General features: G+C 41.0%; 1 protein-coding gene across 3 annotated transcripts in view; it reads left to right on the top strand.

The window, feature by feature from the left end:
* Positions 1–23,213, top strand: part of foxp2 (forkhead box P2) — a 100,736-nt gene that overhangs the window by 15,080 nt on the left and 62,443 nt on the right. Inside the window, exon 1 of one of the 3 annotated variants that reach the window (XM_030720268.1) lies at positions 16,863–17,035. The exons of the other annotated variants lie outside the window; for them this stretch is intronic. The gene's annotated coding sequence lies outside the window, so the exon portion shown is untranslated. Of the gene's footprint in view, positions 1–16,862; positions 17,036–23,213 lie in introns of those variants that run through there. 3 annotated transcript variants of the gene reach the window in all.

Below are 23,213 nucleotides of genomic sequence, written 5' to 3'. Positions count from 1 at the left end.
TCTGGCTTTCTTCTCTGTTTTTGCTTTTCTACTATTCTTTTGTTTCCCTTCTCTCTCCTTTCCCGCTGTCCATTTTGATTTTGTATTATTTCGGGACCTCTTTTGTCAGTCCTTTGAGTTTAAAGCCAAAGAGGTGGTGTTCATCTTTTCTCCGCACCTGGATGAACACACGCACGAGCCTGCTTGCACCACCGCTGGATGACTGATTGAAACTTGTGTCTCAAAGTTGCTAATGTTCACTGAAGCATTATATTGCAGATAAAGTAAATAAACTGGGTTACCATGGGAGAAATCTCTGGAATAGGCTGCTGAGATCTTGCAGATGACACACACCCATTCGCATGCATGTAACCTTGCAGAGTCTTTCTTTCTTTCACATACACAAAGACACACACACACAGACACACACACATATGAAGTGAATGGCTGAAGAGATGTCAGCGAGGTTGAGGTGTGAGCAGAGCTAGGGTGGGGAGATATTTTCTATGGCTCAGGAATTTCACAAGTTTAATGTTTTTTGAGGAGCTCTCTAGAAAAATAACAGTTGGACTCAAGGATCTGCAGTCAAGTGGTCGATTATATAGCAAGCACAGAATGTATTGTTAGTATCTATTTTAAGATCTAATAAAAAAGACATTTTATTCTTTGCTTGTTGAATTTCCTAGCAGGTAAGTAAGTCATGCTTAACCAGATAGCTTTCACATATTTCACAGCTTACTCACAGCCAAACGCTTAGACTGTATATAAAAGATGGATGTAGCTACTATGTTGTCATCCATGGAGTTCGTGATGCCCAGTTTTGAAGTCTCAAATTTAGCTTTTAGCCATCACTGTATTTGTTTTTTTGGGGGGCTAGAAGTGACTGTATTAGAGAGAAGGTTTAAGGTGAAGTTATCAGCTAATTTTAGTAAGTTTGGTTAGCGAGGTGCAGCCATGAATAGAGTAGTTGCATTATACAGACATAAATTATGCTTATTTAATGCAAAGTAAAATAGCATAGATTTGTTATATGGGTTGTACCACAAAGAAAGCATAGTATTTTTTAACTGCATTAGAAATTCTCCCAAAAGTCCCCACATCACAAACACAATCAAGAGTTTCAGTGATTCAAACCAGCAGAGATGATGCTACTAGCACCTACAGCTATCTGTGTGAATTCACCTACCAGTCAAAGCTGTCTAACCGCTTATAAAGCACAACTTTAACCATTAAAACATTTAAAGCGTGGCATTTTCATGTGGGAGTCTATGTTCATTCTTTTACCTTTGGAGCCAGTCTCAAATGCCTTTCTGAGGAACTGCAGGTTTTGACTTTCTTTTTTAGCCCTGGAGGTTGCTGCTTGGCTAAAAGTTACATTTCAGCTTCATTTATTAGCACTCTCTTTAGTCTGAACTTTGTAATTATACTTTTCTTTCCAGAAGTTTTTTTTTTTTTTTTAATCTAGCCTTTTGAAAGACACTTCTGACTTCAGTCAGTCCAATTCAAATTATTTTTGTTGGATAGACTTAATAGCTAGGCTAGTTAGCATATTGGTTAAAAGTGAGGGCTGACTCTTTGTGGCTGCAGGGTTTTAAACCAATGCCCACTGAATGATCCCTCAGTTTAGAATACTTGTGAGGTATTAAAGCCACACACCAATAAAGCCCTCCATTCATATTTTCGCCTGGTATTATTTAAAACTCTCCTGTATTCAGTATAGTTCCATTCTATGCTGTAAAGTGGTATTGGTGACATGGTAATACATTTGCATTGTGCCCAATGATAAATACTCTACCAGGTCTTACTCACTCCGCTGCTTCCGAATGTGTCCGGACAGCGCCTATATTGTCAAAGGCACGGGGGTCATTCAAAACTCAGTCTCCCTCCCTTCTGCCTTTTGTCAAATATTGCTGTGCGGGTGATAGTTTTCTCATTTATTTAGTGAATAGTTGGCGGGTGAAAAAGAAAGAATTTTACATTATGGAAATGATGGAATGGGTTATAATCTCCCACATATTCATCACAGCAGACATTGGACCCTTGTGATACCGTCCTCCATTTGGCTATTGTTCCCTTTCTCTTTTTCCGCATACTGTTCCCCTCAATGGGCAAAGCAGGCTTTAATCCTGTCTCTCTTTGGAATGACAATGTTTACTAGCTATCATTCAATAAGGAGCCAGGAGCACGAGACACATCCCTCTATGACTAAATGCTGTGCGAATGTACTTCAGCCAGCTACAGGAACATATTGTGAGCCCCCCTGAGGATAAATGAGAGGCTGACTCTACAAAGTGATTAGACATTTTCTGTGCAGGTTTGTACAGCCTTTAAAAACCATTTGAGAACTTTTCTTTTATTTGACCCTCTTGTCATCTTTGGACTTGGAGTACATTTGAAAATATAAGCTCAGTACAGGGCTTAACCATACAACAACACACAGAGATAGCAATGATGGGTAATTATTGCCTGTAAGTAGGGATTAGGGTTGTGGATGTTGACAGTAAATTGGCTCTCAGAGCATGTGTTAAACACACCTTTATGTACAGACACCTCCTATTTTCTTGCAAAAATAGAAGGAGGAACTTTTTTTTTTCCTTTTTAGATCACCCTTATTTAAGGATTGGCCATAAATATTGTAAATATCTCTTGTTTTCTAAAAAAAAAAAAAAAGCAAGAAAGGTAATAATATTTCTAAAAATATAAAAAACATCAAATAATGGAAAGCCAGACCTTTTACTGTTTTTATTTTCCTCATTTCCTTTGCTCTGCCATACTACTTGCCTTTTGGAGGCTTGACAGCTTTAGAGATTAGTGCCATAGCTGCTAACAATCATTAGTGTGTTTTCACCATTGTGTCATGCACTGTTTTCCACCACCATCGACCCCCAGCCCTACCTCCCGTGTGTCTCCTGCTTTCGTACCAAGCAAGAAATGAAAAACAATCGTTATGACCTCCAGCGACCCCTGCAGACACACAGTCAGTTAAATGGTTTGTAAGACGTTTAATTACCAAATGGTATAATCGTTATTCATCTCATCATTAGATGTATGATATTAAGTGAATTGCCTCCCCTGAGTCCCTGTGTTTCACAGATCAATAGATTTAGATGGAGTTTGAAGGGAGTAGGGGGCTGATTGGGAAGTTAAAACACTTCTGAGGCCCCTGATATGAACACATGCATTGTTCCTGTGATGCACAGTGGTGACATTCACTCATTTATTTATGCAATTAGCTTTTATATAGGCTTAATTATGCTAATTTCCATGTCTGCAGACAGGAATGGTATGTCACTTTTTTTTTAAATGGATTTACAGCTCCTGGGTTTATTTGGTGGTGAAAGGACAAGAAACAATGAATAAGGTTATGGCACCACAGACTTCCCATCAGCAGAGTGCTTGCGTTTGCACTTTGGGACACTTTGTTGGTATCGTGCTTTGTTTGAAGGCATTGTGGAGATTGCTAATGCAGCGTGTACACCTCTGAGGCCCAGTAGCCTGCAGCTTGATACTGCCTGTATTCCCAGTGTGAATATGGCTGAGTGGTGATCGGGGACTTGCTGCACCAGAAGCTGCTATTCACTGCAGCAAGCACTACTAGCCTGAGTTAATTGTCCATTATCTGCTATTATCTAAGCTCTCCCTCTCCCTTTCTCTTTTATTTTCTCTCACTCATGATTCTAGCCATCACCACCAGTTTCACTCACTCAACATGCTATATCCACTGCTTCTTTTTTTTCCTCGCTGCTCTAGCAACCTTATACCAATGGTGTAGCCAAGTCCTGGCAACTGAGTTCAAATAGCAATAATGATTCCCTTTGTTCCTGAGGTACCTTGAACAGGATTCTGAACATGAAGTCAGCAAAGAACCATGTTTAATCCTTGTCTTATCATCTCACTAGTTGAGTGGGAGGTGCTGAACATTCTCATTCAGAGTACAGATGTGTGGATTATTTATTCTTAACAACATATAGAGGAATGGAATACATTTGAATTATACTTCTTTTTTAAAGTATAAAATTAATACATAAGTTCAGTGTGATTAACAGTGACGAGCCATCGTTTTGACAAGAGAAACAATCTCTTATTCTGGATAAATAAATCCATTTAATTAAGGTTTATCAAAGGAAACCAGCTTCTTCTACTGGTTTCTCTTTGATGACATGATAGATCTATCTGCAAAGGTGTTTGAGGAATCCTCAAATATTTCACTTGATGGCACTGTTTTCCTTTTTGCTCCAGCTGAAGCAACAGGGCATGTTTTATGTATGCTGGGCACAATGTGAAAAGCCTGGCTGTGCCACAGATATGTGTGTCTTCCTCTCTCCTTCTGTCCCTGGGCACAGAGAAACCGGCAGAAGACTGGCAAAAAAAAAAAGTGCACTATATTATTTTAAAAGAAAAATATCCTACAGATAAAATGGTTTGAATGTAAGTACACATTGATACAGTTACTAAGAGAGTTCATTAAAGTTCTCATTTTCTGTTATTGTTGTTTCGTTTCATGCTTGTTTTTCTTAAAGTTGCAAAACAAGTTGAATATGTAGAGTTTCTGTGATTGTTTGACTGTTTAAACGAATCCGCGTGTATTCCTCTTGTTTTGCTAGGAATTCTTCTCCTCATTCCAAGGAAGAGGATGCACACTGTTAGATATTCCTTCAGTTAATTTCCTTCCTTGATGTAGTTTTATCTTTATCTGCAATTAGTCACCACACACTCTCCTAGACTGCATATTAGACCATTTTACTAATAGACACTCTTTTTAAGACTTTCATTTTAGGCAGTGTGATTTACTGCATGAAACTGCTGATTTAAAAAAAATGGAAAATTTTTATGATAATCTACAGTTCTTCTTGACTGTGGTTTATTACAGAAAATGCCAAAAAATTATTATTAACAAGCTACTTACAATCTTATGGACTAATACAATATATTTTTTTCCTTTTTTTCATATAATATACTAATATTTATATAGCGCTTTTCTAGTCTCACTGACCACTCAAGCACTTTTCTCAGTCTATTGCTAGAGTCTGCCCAAAAGTCGTAAAAGCAAAATCATGTTGCATCAAATTCTGCTGCGTCATTTGTCACAATCTCAGCAGAAAGAAATTAATAAGTAAGTTTTAAATGGGTCCGGAGACAGTTCACCTGTGGGAATGTAAATATTTAAGTCAAAAATCAATAATTTTCCAATGTTATTGTGGCCGTTTTAGTTATTTAGTGTTTAGACTTTCTGTTATTAATATTTTGGATGTGTGATGTGGTTTCCACTATTTGAGGTTGTTATAACGTTGATAACAGCAGCACTCCTGTAACTGCGGTGTGAGGAGCAGTAGAGGTGGAGCAAGACTGTCACAGTTCAAGAGTGACAAGACGCTGAGTTTAGGGTTCATGTGTAAGGTCATGCAAACCGAGAACCTCTTTTGCATGCTGATTGATGTGTTTATGCATATGGATCTACAGTATTTAAATATATTTTAGAGTAATTTTTAAAGAGATAACAGTAAGAGAAGATATCACAGTGTGTTGGCAACCAAATATCTCTCAGTATTAGATTGTAAATTTTAGATTTTACTGTGAATTGTAAACAAGATTTAAATGCTGGCACATCTAGCTTCCATTTCTTTACTGTTATTTAACGGGGATATTTCTTACACTGTAGTTATGAGTTGAAATAAACAGAAAGTATTCAAGTCTAAAAATGTAGCTAAGTCCTCCACTATGGCCACCATTTGTCAATTAGTTTTCCTGTTGTGTAACAGAGTGAGACTTAAACTGAGTTTAAATAGGGCTTGGGTGGATGGATTGGAGGTGTGGAGGTCGGTGGGGGTCAAGATCATGTAAAGTGCTCACAAAGCAAATGGCTCAACATTAAGAAGTCTTGAACCGGTGGTCCTGCTTCATGAGCAGCCTGTAAAGACGCAATATATCACAGTAAAAAATAACTACAGCTTGTATTTCAGCATCGTGCGCATCATAAATAAAGGTGTGCCACGTATAATTGAAGCTCGTGCATGGGGAACTCGGCTGGAGATGAGAAATGGAAATCTGTGTACTGGTAAATAGATAATCACACAAAAGTAATTGAGGTTTTCAAACCCCAATCTAGTCTGCCAGCATGAGCTCGTTTGCATGTTAATCACGTCAGTGATTTCCCTTCATCACAGGGAAGTCCGTGCACACTTCCATAACCAGCTTTTAATTGCATTTAAAATGTCACAGAGGTGGAACACATGTAATTTAGCCAGAACTGTGTCCAAATTAATGGGTACTACTGAGACGCTCCATTGGACAGGGTTGGAAATGAGAGAGGCTGTCCATTGTTTGGGTCTTTATTAGAGATGCCTCCGTCTTTCCGTCTCTCCATGATAACATCTTTACAGCACCTTTTGAAGTTTATATCAAGACTTCAAAATGAAATCTGACAAGCATTTTGTGAAGGACTTAACTCGACAATAGATGCCAACTTCTTGCAAAATAAGCCAACTGCATGGACATTAAAAAGGTGGAAAAAGGGAAACATCAAAGGAGGAGAACGCAAAGTCAAAGTGTTAGGTTTTAAATGGAGAAAGAAAGGGAGGAATAGTTTATTTTCTTTCATCACAGGTGTTCTTTGGCGTATAAATTACCAAGATGATGTTTCCATAACACAGCTTAGGGCACTCTAGAGAGGGGAAACCTGCAAAACAGACCTATTTAATTTTTCATAGAGGTGGACCATCAGGAGCAATAAGCCAATATTCCTCTTCACCTTTTCCAGATGCCTTCTACACCACTGTATCTTACCAAAAACCCAAGCCCCTCTTACTTTTGGATTATTATTATTGTTTTTTTTTTTTGTTTTTTTTTAAGAAAAAGTTCTGCTGAGACCTACATGAAAGGAAGGAACTGTTGAAATGTTAATTTTACCATCTGCTGTTGAGGTCTGCTACCTTTGTGTGTGTGTGTGTGTGTGTGTGTGTGTGTGTGTGTGTGTGTGTGTGTGTGTGTGTGTGTGTGTGTGTGTGTGTGTGTGTGTGTGTGTGTGTGTGTGTTTTCTTTTTTCCTGCCTTCTTTAATTCCCAGTAGTTCTGTTCTGTTTCATGAATGTGCTGCTATTTTGGCTGTTTGAAGTCATGGGGTCTCTGTGAGTGTGGCTTTGACTGGCTGGAAAATTCAATGCCACATGGTAGATGGTGGAGACCGTCCCATTAGCTTCCTGTTTAGAGCGCTGTCCCTCCTGGTCACACTGTGCCTTATACCAGTCCCAAGGATCCAGTTACGCTCCCATGCATGCCCAACTCCCTTACACAGTCTGTCAGACCCTCTTGCTGACTCGGGCTTGCCCTCGCTCCCTCTCCTTCCTGAGTCTGCACGTCTTTGGGGACCCATTTAGTCTGTTTATCTTAATACTGAGGATTTTAATCACTCGTTAACAAGACCCCTAGCACCTTTGTCCAATAAAAGGTTTTTCTCCCTCTCAGTACACATTATTGGTAGTTTTCCTGTAAGCTCTACAAACCCGGTCGAATCCAAGATGGAAATGAAATTCTTGACAGCAGTATTTCCCCATCTTTATGTGTCCAGCCTTTTCATCAAAAAAGTTGACACTTTTAAAAGCAAAGCCATATTGCCAAGTTTGCTGTAAAGATTTTGCCAAATGGATAGATTCCATTGTGAGATTTGATAGTTGGCAATTAGGGTGAGACATCCTGTGTGCAGAGTTGCTTAGCATTTTCCTTGGCCGGGACCAGATTGTTTAGTCTGCTCTCATTGTGAGCTGTTTCTGAGCTGCAGTTGACGGTTGTTTGCAGAGCGCTGGGGGAAAATGTGAGAGGGGCCAGTGCCTTTCTCTATTTATTTATTTTTCCCGTCCTTGGAGCTGGAATCTGATTTGTGTTCATGTTTCTCTATTCTCTCTGAGCGGTTTTTAAGTGTGGCTGCTGAAATCTAGACTCTGTATGACCTCACTGCGTGGCCTGTGTTTCATTAATGACCAGCCCTGTGGTTTGGGGAGAGGAATATTTTTCATATGACACCGCCTTGCATTAGCGCGAAGCGGCAGCTGCACAACCACAAAACCATCCAATTTTGTGGCTTTGAAAGGTGTGAAAAGTTCAGCTCCCTATAGCAAGCCTTGCATTTATAATTATGCTCAGTGTAGGCATGTATGTGTGTCAAGAAGCGGGACTACTGAAGACTTGTAAAAGAAACCAAGAAAAAAAAAAAAGTCACCTGCTAATGAAACATTTGTCTTTCATTCTGCTCGGCAACTTGTAAATAGTGGCAATATATTTCAGAGTGAGATGTTTACACACTTAAAGATGTGACAGGCTATGCCTTCGTGAAGCCACCTAAAATAACAAGCAGAAATTCAAAGTGGAATAGGTAGCACTTTGACAGCTCGATTCATCTGTAATAAATATTTGATTTCAACATGATTTTGGACAGGCGAGCCTTTTTTTTAAGTCTTTATTTTTTCCAAGTGCCACATCTGGCGTATGGAGTATTTCTTTGCAGATTGATTGATTTCCCAGGCTTTGTTGGAAGCCACACGGCATTTTACTAAGAAGCATGCAACAATTCACAGACACACGTAGCAAGCCTCTGTACCCCCCTCCCCTCCATGAAAAAAAAAAAAAGTTCAGACACTAGACTACTGTAACTGTTTGGTACCTTGCAGGATATTGAAAATCCAAAGGAAACCTCCTTGTCCTCTCCTAAAACAAAGAGCCCCTGTGCTCCCGCCATGCTCTTCTCTCCCCCCTCTCCCTTTATAACCATACCATCATCATCACAACAATAAATAAAATGTCTCTGAAAATATAAGATAATTTCAAGGCATTCACTGCGGTGCACTCCTCTAGTTCTGTCAGCTCGAAGGCAGGAGGTGGAAAAGGGAGAGATTGAGGTTAGTCACCAAGTCTCAGGGAGAATGAACAAAGGAGAAGATTACCTAATAGTCCTGCTATGTATTTGAAGTGGAGCCTGCTGTTTGTTTGGGGGAGGTTCAGGAGATGGATGTGCAGGGAGATGTCTAACAGGCAGCTGATGGGTACTTTTAAGTTGTCAGAAACATCCCATTTGCCATTTGTCTTCTTGAATAGATGGCAGCAGGCTTCGACAGGGGCAAATGACAATAAAGAGAGAAAGTTATTGTCTCCTAAGTTTGCACAGTGTTGAGAATGTTGCCTGCAAGTATAATTGGGTGTCTTTGTGTAAATTAAGAGTCGTGCACAATGATAGCTTGACAAGTGTTATAAGCCACTCGTGCATGATCTGCTCACTATTTTTGGAGCCTGGTGTCATGAGATTTCTAATCAGTCTGCCGTCTCCTCGTATATGTTTGTAACCAGTACAGGTTTGCTGGTTGTCACTGGGTATAAAGAAGAAGTTCATTCATAGTCACAGCACTAACATTTATTACAGTAAACCACTTAATTACATGCCAAACTGAAACTCTATAGTAATTTGATGCGTAACTTTCTTGGATTAATCTCATTAAAAGAACACAGTATGTATGATGCTGGAAAGATGAAGAGATTTTTAGATGAAACGTTTTCATCCGTGCATCCCTCCGTGAATGCCTCACAAGATGAAAAGCATCCAGCAAACAATACACTTTTCTTATTTACACTTATTCCTTTTTTAGTCATTTTTTTTTGCAGATGGCATAATCCAAGGTACTCTGTTGATAACTTCTAAAAATGGTTTTCTGAATTTCTTTTTCTAATTCCATAAATTGCAGTCTTCCTTTCTCTTGTGATTTTTGAACAAACAGTTACAACCTTTTGATTCTTTGAAATCCCTGCCATCGGTTTCTGTTTTGATAAATTGTACATCTCGTCCTATTTTCAAAGTCATCAGCGATTGCGTTTTTGCCACTCAGAGCACTGAACATGGACGGCTTTTAAAGGTAGTGAGTAGGTCTGATAAGTGGCTCAATCCTTGTACTAAAGCATTTTTACTGAAGGTTTAATAGCTACTGTATAATGAATTATAATGTATTCTCTCCGATTGCAAATTTCCTCTAATATAGCCCTTCTGCTGTAGAGGAAAAAGTCCATCTGAATATTATTGTGACCAGCTTTTTAATAATACAAATCAATTGCATGATTTTAAGTAGTTAGACTCATACTTTTGTTGTAAATTTCCCCCCAATGCCAAATGGAGTGGTGCTTGTATAATTGGAATAGCTAACCAATTTCCAAGCAGAGACATTTTTCATCCCAAAAATGATTTACTGTGTTTGTGGTACATCATGGTCAGCACTAAGTCAACTGTATGTGTTAGTATAAAATACAGTTGAACATTTCGGCCTAGTTTGAACACATTGAAAAGCAATAGGCTTATGAATCATCTTGCTGTTCCAATTTAATGGAACATACCTTTCAATGACAGCGTGTACCGGCACATCATCAAAGTGAAACTTCCAAAGTTCCGCTTAACTTGTTGCTGAAATAGTTTCTCGTTTTCAAGAAAATTGCAGTGCGCCAAGTCTCCAGAAGTGTATCAGGGAATCTTCCTGAAGGAAAAATTACCACTTGCATACTTGTCTTTGACCGAAGTGAAGCCCTCACCCACTCCAGGGGGAACATGTGCTGTTTAGGAAGATATAAAGGAGTAATTTTATTACTCGGTACATCTCCCCCTCAGAAGCCATTTCATTTCTCCTTTCAGCCTCCACAGAAGCCTTTATTTGATCTCATATTCCAGAGTATGACTGCCTCAAACCAGTCGGACTCCGTTTATTTTCATTTGGAAAACACATTTAGCGTTGAAGGGATGGCAAAGGATTTAAGTGAAGAGCAGGGGGTTCTGGTGTGGAAGGGACTGAGGCGAGTTTCTCTATCACATGTTAATGTTCTCCTGCAGGGATTGTTGGGAGCCAAACTTTATATTTTGTTCCCCACCGTTTCTGTCAGTGTGACTGCTTTCAGCGTCATCAAGCACAATCTTTCAAACATTACCACTTCTAGTCTCCACACAAATACTTCCCCGCAAATAGCTGTTAGGTTTGCATCCATACAGTGAAATTGATACAGCTGGATACCCTTTACTCAGAGCTTTGAAATGGCAGATCATTGAAAAAGTGTGCCATTTATTAGGCAGCCCACTTAGGCAGCCCAGATGTAGCTGGTCACTTGAGAGGGAGACTTCCTCATAAACCTTGAGCCTTTACAGTGGGCACAACACCCAACAGTGGAGTCAAAAATTAACCCACAACCTTCCCTCAACTCCACATACTTGGCTAAATCCTGAGCCATTGCAGCTGTCTGGAGAAGCCTGCACCTTATACACATATTTCCTAAAAAAAAAACTACCCCCCCCCCCCCCCCCCCCCTCATTTATCAGTGTTTCAGTCTGTCTCTCTGTGTGTGCCTGCAGCACCTATATCCTCTCCAGCCTGTGTCTGGTGACAGCATAATGAAAACATTTTTGTGAGAAGTGTCGTTTCAGTGCTCCGGAAGTCCCACTCACCTAAATAGTTCCTTCTCTATGTCTTGTCTGACTTTTTTTTTTTTTCCTGTTGGTGCTGTGTGGGCGAGTGGGACCGGGGGGGGTATTGCAGCCTCCACTGGGCTCAGTTCCACACATTGAATTACCTCCAGATGTAATTCCTACACCACCGACCCTCCACCCCACCCCAACCCTTCACTCTCAAATTAGTGGCTAGTAAAAATTAGGTTTGAATTAGCTGTGGTGTGGAGAATATGTGAGTTTGAATTTTCCATATAATGAGTTTATTATTCTTTGCTAGAATGCCATTTTCCTCAATTAATTTGATCAGGTCTTTTTTTTAAAGGTGTAATTGGTATCAAGTCGAATGGTGTTTTAGTCATGAATGGATAGCCACGATGTCAGCATTGAGCCAGAAGGCTGAGGTAATCGGGAGGTCTGCGAAGTCCACTAAAAGCTCCACGTCACAACAGCTTCTGGGGAATATTCCCAAACTTTCCCTATTATCTAATTCATGGTCAGCGTCTAAATTTTCATCCACCGTAAAAGCACTTTTTATTGCTGCTTGTGAGTGCATTGATGGGATTCCTTGGATGTTAGATAGCAGTTGTTGCATAGCATATACAGGTGTTGTGCTCTTTTGACTGCCAGTGAAGCTTGTCTCTTTGCCATTCAACTGTGTAGCCGTGGTTCTGGGAATGATAATCTCTTTGGCAGAGCTGGACCTGTGGGATCCTCAGACACTACAGATCACTGTCATAAATGGGTTTCAGATTCATCCCCCAACAGGAAATCTGAATGCATGAGACGACTATTGAATCTCTCTCTTTTTTTTTTTTTTTTGGCTGCTTCTTCGTCTCGATGACATCTCAGTGGCCAAGAACATTAAAAAAAAAACACAACAACTCAGTAGCATGTACTTTTCTCCTAGTAAGAATCTAATTAAAGTGGAGCTGCCTTTACTATATGATAATATCTACTACTGTGAAAAAAGGCAAGTTGTCTTCCATGCTCTATTCTTTCATCTCATTCCAATCTGCTGTATAACAGGTAAACTGCTGTGAGCTGCACTTGCTTGTTTAAATTTATCCATCTCAGCCGAACCTTTGATTTCAGCAACTCGTTTAATTCAAATACGCTTTTGAAGAAAAGCTTTTTTTTTTTTTTTAGGACTGGGGGGTGGGCATTGGAGGCAGCTGGGGTGGTGGGGAAAATAAGAGGAGGCACTGGAGGGCCAATTTAACCTGGAGTGTCTGTCGCTAGTTTACCAGCTCCTTCGCTTCAAGAGGCCCGGTTAGCTTGAACTGTCTGACTTCTGTCATTTTGATCTCTTTTTATTTTTCTGCTGTAATGTATACTTTAATTCCCGCCCACCTGCCGTCTGTGTGCAGCTACGGCGTCGGCAGAAGCAGCTGGAGGGGAGGCGCAGGTATCATTAAGCCTTTGAGAGGCACCAGCGGAACAGTGCGGAGTGCTATACGTGGCTCCTTGCAGCGTGTGTTGATATTTTTGGGCTCAGTGAATGCACAGCCTAGTTTATTTTCAATAGAGCCGATGGATGGTTTTGGCCGAAGTGTCCCCTCCAGCTGCTTATTCGGGCTGTTGATATTGAGTCAAGCAAACACTCTCTCAGGGATGTCCTGTTGGGCACTCAGCCAGAGTTGCAAATGAAAGTCACATGTGGAGACTCCCAGAGGACGGCAAGGAGGCCTAAATTCACACACATTACCAATAATAATCAACTGTACCAGCATTGGTTTTACTGAAAGCAGTGCAGATGACAAAGCCTTTCATTAATCGCTCATTTAAAAATGTTATATTTCCCACAATAGCAGCAAACAAAATAAAGTCAACATATTGATTATAATTATTACTATGATTGAAACAATCAGGCACCCCTCTACCCCCATTGACTTCTGTTTTTTTTTTTTTTTTTTTTTTGGCTGTCAAATACATATGCAAATATATTTGGAAACTGTCATTATCATTCACTTAATAGGCATTTCATGAGGGATTTTCTGAATGCATGGTGCTGGGCAAGTTGCCATGGATACCCCAGTACTTAAGTACAGTATATTAAAATGGTGCTGCCTTCCAACCACTTATATAATCACCGGGCCGTAATAGTCTTTGGTCTGTGGCCGTAAGCAACATATCGTGTGATCAGCATTGACCAGGACTAGAAAGAGCCCTACCCCCTCATTATGCCTTATTTGGCTTATTCATTTATTCTTTGCAGGCAGGACTTAGTGGAACAGGAATTGTGCTTGTGGAACATTTGTATGACAACTTGTGAAAGGTGATGGTGTGTGTGCACGTGTGTGTGTGTGTGTGCACTCTTTTTCATGTGTAACATATTTTGTAGAAATAGCTTTTAAATGTGAGAATAGCAGAGGCAGTTTCAAACCTTACCATGAAAAGTCAACATTATTGATGTTTCATATATATATATATATGTTTTTTCAAGAAAAGTATAATGTATAATTTACTTGAATTAACCATAAAGCCAGAAATGAGGGAATCTGGGCCTTTCCCTCCTTTTGTCAACACTGAGGACACAGCTCATCCCTGCTTGTCATTCTTGGATGGCCAAACACTTTGAGTGTTGATTAAGTTGAAAGAATCTGCTATAAAAAGACCAAAATGAACAGCTAGTATTTAAAACAAACAAGTCAGGTTAACTCTCTATTTAGAAACCTTTTCAGAACACTGAATTGTCTCGTCCCCTAACATGTGATGACCTTGGTTTTTATTTAATATTGGGTTTTTGCAGAACTCAAAAGTTGTTTTTTTTAGCCACCAATTTGTGCAGTGGTAAGGGTAGCTGTGCTAGCATGTTAAGATGATGAACAATGACGGGTGCTCTGCCAAATGTTCCAAGTGGTGCTGAACATTTAGTAAATAAGACGACAACAGATGTACTCAAAGGGGCGGGGGGATTATAAATATGTTACACCTGTAATCCCTGAGAAGATTCAAATTTTCTTTAAAGGCACATGCATTATTTTATTCCAGACATTTAGGCTAAAATGTGTTATTAAAAAACACAGCTGAAGCTCGGCTACCGCTGCCTGACCTTACAGCAGTGCATGTACTTGTCAAGGCAGAAATGAAGGAAACTTGACTTTGTCTAATTCCCCAGAGGCGGTGTGGCTTTAATTGAAATAGTAGTGGTGTGTTTGTGTGTGTATAACCTATGGAAATTATAGCAGTGCTGGGAGATGGAAAGCATCCATTGCCATCATCAACATGCAGTTTGACTGCATTTCAGATCCACTGCTCCTCCACTGCTGTCGCTTTTGTCGAGGTTGGTAACCAGCTGCTGCCATCATCACCCCTCCCCACTGTACCCACTACACATGTCTATCTCCCCCATTTTCTCCCTCTTTCTCCTCTCACTGTTCTGCTGCCACTACATCAAGACGCTGGTGGGCCTGTTTGTCTCTGTTGACCTTGGCAGCAGAAAGCACTGGAAGAAGAGATGTGGGGAACAAATACCTGAAGGGAGAAGGCACACAATTGTCACAGAAGTGTAGAAACAGGCATAGCATTCCCCCTAGTGAGGCAAATGTTTCTAAGGCCAGGGGCCTCGTGTTTGTCTTTTCCAGTGGGGCACTCTGAGTAGTTTATTAAAGGGGCTGAAGGAGCTTTCTAGCCTGAAGCCCTTACCGCTGAAAGAGAAATGGGAGAAATTACTGGCGTAATGTGGATGCTTAGAGCAATTAACAGCAGTTGTTTAATGTTAGCCCCTTTTGACTCTCTCCGTCGCTGTCTCTTTTTTTCCCCTCTCTTGCTTGCTTTTACACTCTTGTCATCTCTCTTTCTCTCGCCTGCTTCAGCTCCCACGGTCTCTTTCAGCTTGTCATGAATGTTTGGTGTTTACCTTCCCTGCCTCGGAGCTCAGACAGTTGACACTAATGAAAATGCTACATTTTTTTGGTCTGTGTTTGTCTCTTAATAATGATATCATACAGCTAAAATATGCTCCAGTAGAACCGGGGAGATAATGCGCTATTCAGAGGCTGTTAAATTATACCAGTGTGCTGCTCAGAGCTGTGAGTTCAAGTGGTCTTTTACCCCGCGTCGGGGGCTACATCTTTTCCTAAATAAATCTGTCATAGCTGCCCTGGGTGCCTCTCTTTAAAACAGAAGAATCTTGCACTCCCTATAACCTCTTGCGGCTGTCTGTATGCTTGCGCATGTGTGCGTCCGTTAGTGTGAATTTAATTTTAAAGTTGCATCTCTGCCAGATTTAGATGTGTATTTGTATTTGATTATGTGGCACAAACTTACACAGGCAGCGAAATGAATAAAAGTCCCCTCCTGTATTAAATCTCTCAGGCCCATGTGGCACTGCAAGCTGGTGGCAGATGGACTAGCTTTCCGCATCTGTTGTGTGCAGACTGGGGGCTTTGTACTCCTCTCTCCTGGGGAAGACCGAGCCTTTCTTCTTGCCAGTAGATTCCTGTCTGTTGGAGCGACTAAGAAAAACATCTGTGGCATGCAAGGGAGAGGGAGGGAGAAAAAGGGAGAGAGAGGAAAAAAAATTGACAAAAAGATTGGCAAACACCATTAGCCCTAAATGTTCCGTCTCATTGCCTGTTGTGCATTGTTTACAATGGGGTGTGGGGGGGGGGGGGACGTGTCAATGCATCACATGCGGCACATCTGATCCCAGCCGAGGTTCGTTCAGCTCGTTTCAGCTTTTGCCAGCTTCTTCAGCAGGCGATAAGGATTGGCAGCTTTTGCACTTCTAGTAATAGATACTGACCTAATTCATTAGACTTCAAATATCTGAATGTAACATTTATACAAGCACATTTTCCCCTTTTATCAAGTGGTAAAGTAAGCCTTTAAACATTCTGGCTGATGGAGAAAAGCTGTGAAATGTTTGTCAGCTTGTGTTAAAATTTTTATTTTTTTTTTGCTCCTATATATGTTTTTATATTTCATCCTTTCTTTTCCCTAAACTGTGTTGAGACTAAGTTTTAGTTTAACCAGCCATTTATGTTTAAACTTACCTTTTATAAAGGTATTTATAAGAGTTTTAATAATCATCTTTTTTTAAAAAAGTAAGCAAGCATTCGGCATGTGGTGGTCTCGCCAGTTTTCAACCTTTTGTCGTCTCCCTCCCATCTCAGATTCCTCCAGTACCCCCCCCCCCCCCCCCCCCCCGCATTTCTTTGCCAACTCTCGCCACCCTCCGCCCCCTCCTCTCTGCTCCCCACGACCAGCCCCCCTACCCCGCCGATCAAGCCACTGGTTTTTGTGTACTATTGGTCCTCAGGCGTCAAAACAATCCAGCGGGGCTGCCTGACTTGTTTTAATTAGGCAGCACTGAAACGGCAACTGTCTCTCAGACGTGACCAGGCAGAGGTGCTCTCCCCTCGCACTACTGTAAATACCGCTGTAAATACTTCTCTGGTGATGTCTTTGACAGTAAGCGTCAGCTAGTTACTCTACTTTTTTTTTTTCTTCCTTTTTTGCCTCCACTTTTCTGCCCGTGGCATTTTCCCCTTCTCTTCATTTTTGATGCACCGTAATGCTTTCAGGTTTCTGAGAATACTTCTTCAAATGCTTCTTACCAGGGAGAGTGGATTTCGCAGTCATTGTTTAAAAGGTAGGTCATTTTTATCTGGCTCTTTTGGACTATTTATGACTTAGTTTTGTGATAACATAGCAGTGCTTGGTGATAGCGTGTAACTTGGTGATGCGTGGATGTGTTACGGCTTAATTGTTTTTAAGTGCCCCATGCACGGTATGGAGGCTACCGACTGCCGCTCAGCCCTTCGCTAATCCCATTCAGACTCTTTGCATCTACACACACACACTTTGACATGCACACAATCGGAGCTGAAAGGAAAAGCACTTGTATAAAGCCAGACACACATACCTTTGCGGCGAGTGCACATCTCTTTAGCGGCGGACCTCTGTCTCCCTCTCGTCTCAGCAATGCCGACTACACAGAGCAAAGTAGAGAGCAGGTCCGGCAGGTTGTGTGGAAGAGTGAATGTGTGTGTGTGTGTGTGTGTGTGTGTGTGTGTGTGTGTGTGTGTGTGTGTGTGTGTGTGTGTGCGTGTGCACTTGCACGAGAGAGAGAAAGAGAGAGAGAGAGTGCTCAGAGAAGCAGATGTGCGATTAGAGCGAGAGCAGCGCAAGCCTCCCTGGTAAGCATGCAGGCGAGATGCAAGGGGAGAGCCGGCGAGCATCCTGTGACGAGTCACAGCAGTGTGAAGATCCCCACACACTCTCAGATACACACACTCTCGCAGTCTCATACAGGACCCACCCACACGCAGAGTACCTGCACACACACACACCCACACACACACACACACACACACACACACACGTTTGCAAGCAAATGCATGGATACACATGCTTTATAAGTACTTTTTAGAAGTAGCTGAGATAAATAAATAAAATCTTATCTGAGGTTTATTTTCTAAAAATGCACCAGAAGTGGAGAATTAAGCAGTAATTGCAGCACCTCTCATTTCCAGTAAACTGCTGAATGAAATGATAAGTAGTGTTTTCCTGTAATTGTGAAATTTCATCAGCTTTAGACATAAGAAATGATGGTCTAATTATATCCAGTGCGGAGAGAGAATGAAGCTACCGTCTCTCTGTCATAAATTTCCATTTTGTACACTACCCCCTTTCCCCCCCACACCTCCCTCCTTCCATACACATACATGCTCTCTCTCTCTCTCTCTCTCTCTCTCTCTCTCTCTCTCTCTCTCTCTCTCTCTCACATACACACGCACTCACACACACACACACACACACACACACACACCCTCTGCTGTGCCTCTCCCATTCTTTTCCTTCTCTCCCCCAACTCAAGCCTCCTCTTTCGGGCCTGCATGTCCGACCTGCACAAGGGCCCCCGATCGGTAATTGCCCCGGTGACAACTGGAAATGATAGAATAATTGTCAGGAGAGGCGTCTGGGCTTTCTTTTTTTTTTTTCTTTTTTCTTTTTTTTTTTTTTAATGGGGCGAGTGTGATTTAAGTATGCATGAATGGTACAGTGGTGGTGAGGTGGCGAGAGAGGGAGAGGAGAGGAAGGGAGCAGGGGGGAACTGGGGCGGGGGCTGTGTGGCGGGTGGCAAGGGGGGGGGGTGGCTTGTTTATGATGCCATCCCCCATAAACACGGCTGAAGTGATGACACAGATAGTGTTGCCTCTTCACACGGTGACACCAGTCGACTTGGGGCCGTTGCTGCTAGACACCCTCGGCGGTGGCAGAGCCAAGCACTCTGTTCCCTGGTCAAGCTCTCTGGCACTTCTCACCTTCAGGTAAAAAAAAAAAAAAGAATGAAAAGTCAGACAGACTTTGTCCATCCATCCATCTATGTATCCATCAATCCAGCCATCCATCATCCATCCACCCATCAATCCTCTGTCACCCATAGTCGAGTCCAGGCTCTTGGCTGTGTTTAATGGTTGTATTTTATTGCCGGGCTGTGTCTCCTGCCTTCCCCGTTGGTCGTCCCACTGTGTAACCGTTCAGCCTTGGTCTGCGGGCTCTGTTAATCTGCTGCTTAATTAGTGTTGATGAATGGCTCAGTGTGTATGTCTGCGTGTGTGTGTGTGTGCGTGCGTACAAGTGAGCGCGTGTGTACTGGTGTGGCTTTGTGTGAATCAGTGTGTGTGTGTGTGTGTGTGTGCATGAACTTACTGTGGTATTTTCTGCTCTTGTGCTATTTGGATAGCGTGCGTGTTCATGTGTGTGTGCGTGTGCATGTGTGTGTGCGTGTGCATGTGTGTGTGCGTGTGTATGTGTGTGTGTGTGTGTGTGCGTGCATGTGTGTGTGTGTTTCAGATGTTGCTACTCGCTTGCTAAGCTAATCATTGATCATTAAAATCAAGAGGACAGTGATGCACCACTATGATTAAACTGAATAAAAGGGCACAGCCACTCAATAACCTTTCATAAGCTAATAACAATCAAATATTAATCAGCTGCAGATATGTGTTCTGAGAGGGCAAAGATTTTACTTGAAGTTTGACTTATTTGTTTTTCTTCCTTCTCTTTGCATGTGGAGAAAAAAAAAAATCCCAAACTCTTTGGAGCAGATGTTTAGTTTGAAGAGGAGAGAGGTCACAAGACTGATAATTGGTGAAGCACTAATTATCTTTATCAAAGGCGAGTGGGATCATTTGTTTACTTAAATATTGATGAGGGTGAGCAAGGCATGGTATTGGGCTATTGTGGGCATATTATTAACATTTTATAGGGCTTTGTGCAGGAATGTGAAAGGGACTCTTCTTCATAATTTAATACCCTAATGCATAATGAGCTATGTGATTAGCTCACATGTAGAATTGGCCAAACTCCATTTTGAAGGCAGATAATTTACATTGTTCTCCAGAGTCTGCCAATATAATAGGTTCTTTAGCGCAATAAAATTAAATGCTATACATTTTATATTTCAGCTTACAAATCCCCCTGGCAGTATTCAGTTTTAAGTCTTCTTTTTCTGTTTTCTCCTATCCAAAAAAAAAAAAAAAAGTGGGGGAAGTAAATTTTGAAATGGCTAAACTGAAACACATGTTTACCTACATTTTTTATTTAGAATGCACACTTGCCAATTAACACTGTTCATTAGCAGAGCTGCGTTATTTGTTTTGAAAGTTTAACCAATCACTTTGTTATGCTAATTGTGATGTAATTTAATTTGAGTTCCCGTAATGATGATGCTGCTATTATCCACATAAATGATGCAGTTAAGCAGCACGGGCTCATTTGCATGTGCTTGAAGGGAGAGAGGCTGAAAGGAGCCGGCTCCCGTATCGCGCTGCTTTAATTTTCCACCTCTGTTCACTCCTGCCTTTTGGGTCTTCCTGGCCTGTCACTGGCTATTGATGATCAGCACTTTTATCTGATGATTTTTTTTTTTTTTTTTTTTTAATGACAAAGTGGCCTTTTATTTGCCTGCTAACAGACTTCTATAACTACAATCTGGGGAAATTAAGCCATCGAAATATGAGCGTTTACAAAACGCGGATGCAAATTTTGCTGCTGATTGTATTAAACATTAAAGTAACAGTTGATTTGTGTTCACACACCTGCATGGATGCCGTACTTTTCATTTTCAGTGTCTCTGTTTTGGCTGTTGGGGGCGTAGGAGGTGTGTGAGGGGGGTGCTTCTTGAAATTTAACATTTCCATATCAAAGTGGTTCTTTGTTGGTGCTCTGGCTTAATTTTTAATCTGTTGATTCCATCAGGATTTTTTTTGGATTGGGCATTATTCTGATGTGATTTGGACACTCGGGTGTGTGTGTTTTTTTGTTTTTTTTAAAAAGCAGAGGTGCAGTCAAGCAGTCAGACAATACACACACACACACACACACGCACTCAGACGGTCTCAGTATATATTATTATTTTTAATCCCAAGAGGAACATGATCATTTCTTTTTTTCTTCGCCCACAACCTTCAGTGGAGAAAGTACAACTAAGCCAAAGTTAAGGACTTCTCATTATCTATTTTGTTGTTGGCTAGACTTTAGTAATTTTCCTCTGAAGAGATGATTTTTTTTTTCCCTCCTTACCAAACCCACCTTTTTATGCTTCTAATTGGTTACATAAATCTTGTCTTGGTATGAATGAGGAATGTTGCGGTGTTGTCAACTGCAATCTTCACCCTTATTTACCAATTCATTAAGATCTATCGATGCAGGACTGCTGAGCGGGAATGACAACATAAATCAGAGCTTGAGACATAATGGCCCTAATCAACCAGAAATAACTGGAAACGTCACAATGAGCTATGTCTCTGTAGCTGTGTCTCTGTGGCTGTGTCGGACGCGGCCGGCTCCCTGCGCCCGTCCGCTGGATCTGTGGAGAGGAGTGGAGAGTCAGAGCCATCCAACTGTCATTAACCCCTCTGATTTTTCCTCAATAAGAACACCAGACCAGCGTGAAGAATTTTGTCCATTTACTTCTTTTTGTTATCCAGCTCTTGCCGCGTGTCACAGCGGCTCAGTTTTGATCACTTACAGAATTTTCTGAGTGAAACACTTCCAGGCACGAGGTCTATAAATACAGTTAAGTCGGGAGTACCCTGTATTCACTGCACACCTCCTCTCCTCGTGGTAAAGATGATTGGACGAGACAATGAGGCCTCCCCTCTTTATAGGTCAATTAGCCCTGATTAGGTGGGCTGAGTTAATTAATGAAATTGGCAAATATGCAAATGAGAGTGGACTGATCGGGCTTTCGTCACTGTCTCGCTCGCCCACAGCAGCGGGGCTGTCTACAGCCTCAGCAGAACGAGGTGTCTGATAGGTAACATGTAAATGATATGGGTCGAGCCCAAATGCAGGAGAGGACTAGTTTCTCTCCTCCTCTTTTTTCTGAGTGGATAAGCTGTTCTGTACCAATATATTAAAGAAGTGCACATTTATTACTTTATCACATAAAATGATTAATAATCAAATATTTAGTGTATTCTGTTTTTTTTTTCTTCCAAAATTTTTAATGAGCTACTAGTGGATTTTCTTTTGAGTAATATTGAAGCTTCTCTGTAATATCCATTTTTATTAGTAACTGGATAGCTCATGTACAATAACTATTTTTCTATTGTTATATTTCAGAGCTGGTTGCATTCACAAAACATTAATTTGTATTAACGTAGTATCATTCCCACTATTCATGAGTGCCTTCTGCGTTTGATTCTAAAGAGACATTGTGCAGATTGTACAATTGAACATGCACTTTACACTCTTTCCTACAGTTTTCTTTGTCACCCCCCCCCCCCCCCCCCCTTTTTCTGTTCTCCACTCTGACACACACTCACACATCCATTCAAGGACACTTGCATACTGTGGCAAATAGTCTGGCTTTTATCTTATTCTTTCTCATCTCTTTATTGTAAATAGAAGAGAATTAAGTTCTGAACATTCTTGACTGAATGTCTCCTATCACAGAACTACAATTTATTGTCAGCTCAAATGAAGAATTGAAATATGACTGAGGTTTTCTCAGTGTAGGCTCATTGGACAGGAGATAACCACATTTGATTCTGTTGCTTTGAATAATGTTAATCCGGAAAAAAGCAAAGTCCATTATTCATATTCATCTCTTTTCATTTGGCCCCACTCCTGATTTTGTAAATATGATTTCTTCAGCTACCCCCCCCCCCCGCCCTTTTTTTTTTCTTTTTTTTGCCAAAGCAATCTTTATTCACCAGTGAAGCACTTTTGAAATTCCTCTATCTGAGAGCAGAAACCATTACCATACACAGGTTTATAAGAAGTAGTCATTAATGCTCTTTTATGGTGGCCTTTTAGTGCCAAAAAGGAAGCTTTTAATTCTGAGGCACGGCAGCCTGGCTCTCCTTACTTAATCCGGAGGACTGGGTTGTGTCGAACGTAGCTTTCCAAGTGGTCGTTTTTCCATCTCAAACTCCAGACTCGCTGCAAGAAGCTGTGGGCTGTAATGAATTGCTTGTGATGCCCCCCCCCCCCCGTGCTGTGACAGCTCACTGCCAGAAAAAAAAAAAAAGGTACAAACAGTTATATGATCATAATCAAAGATTTGTTCAAGGCATAAATTTGTGGATTAAGTTATTAAACTTTTTTGCCATTCATTATTTAAAATTCTGCGATTTTTTTTTTTTTGTAGTCAGCACATACATGGCATTTTGATTTATTAAGCAATCTGAAGTATTGAATATGTGAGCTCTTGCCCTTGCCCAGTTACTTCTTTATTTTGTATGCATAGTAACTTATGGCAATGATGAATTAATTTCACTCAAGCACAGAATCTGTGATTATTTTAAATGGTAACC

This window comes from Archocentrus centrarchus, chromosome 23, assembly GCF_007364275.1.
Source record: "Archocentrus centrarchus isolate MPI-CPG fArcCen1 chromosome 23, fArcCen1, whole genome shotgun sequence".
Taxonomy (NCBI): Eukaryota; Metazoa; Chordata; class Actinopteri; order Cichliformes; family Cichlidae; genus Archocentrus; species Archocentrus centrarchus.
The sequence above is the reverse complement of the archived record's forward strand: the minus strand, read 5'-3'. Positions and strand labels throughout refer to the sequence as shown.